Source organism: Penaeus monodon, chromosome 24 (assembly GCF_015228065.2).
Source record: "Penaeus monodon isolate SGIC_2016 chromosome 24, NSTDA_Pmon_1, whole genome shotgun sequence".
NCBI classification, from domain to species: domain Eukaryota; kingdom Metazoa; phylum Arthropoda; class Malacostraca; order Decapoda; family Penaeidae; genus Penaeus; species Penaeus monodon.
Window position 1 is genome coordinate 24,492,126 of NC_051409.1, and position 657 is coordinate 24,492,782.

Genomic DNA, 657 nt, shown 5'->3' on the forward strand with positions numbered 1-657 from the left:
TTTGTGATTTTGCACGCCAAAAGACGCTCCAGCACTAAGCCTTCGAAATATTCCCCACTTCTTGCGCCAGAAAGTAAATTCATTCATCACGATGCATTACTTACAGTAATATGTAACTCTTTTATCTGTTCGTGGATCTTCGCAGACCCAGTTTTCTCCAGCTATCTGATTTTCAAGTGACGATTTTAAAGCATATATTTTATTCAGCTGAAAAAATATTTCAGAACATGTATCTGGTTCCCTTGTTATTTCGGATGCTAAGTAAACGATATTAATTGTGTATTTTGTGTGAATAATAATGAGGATTGGGATCTAAATATAAATACTTATCGATATTGTTTAAATGTTACAAAATATGGAGTTACGTTGCTTAAAACAACTTTAGTATGTTCCATTTTTCCTCCTGGGGCATTTTTCCTTTATCCCTATTTATCCCTATCCCTATTAGTAAGACCCTTTTTTCAATTTATACGCCACTTTAATTTTGAAAATATTTACTCTCAGTGTTTACCTTCGGAATATAGCATCTAGGGCCCCTTCATATGTAGATGTTTTAAATTTATTGTTCTCATATTCTGATGTATCAATTGTGTAATTTCAGCAGTACAGTGTTTTAAAGAATGCTGTTTCTGTATTGCATCATGGGGATAAAAGGGA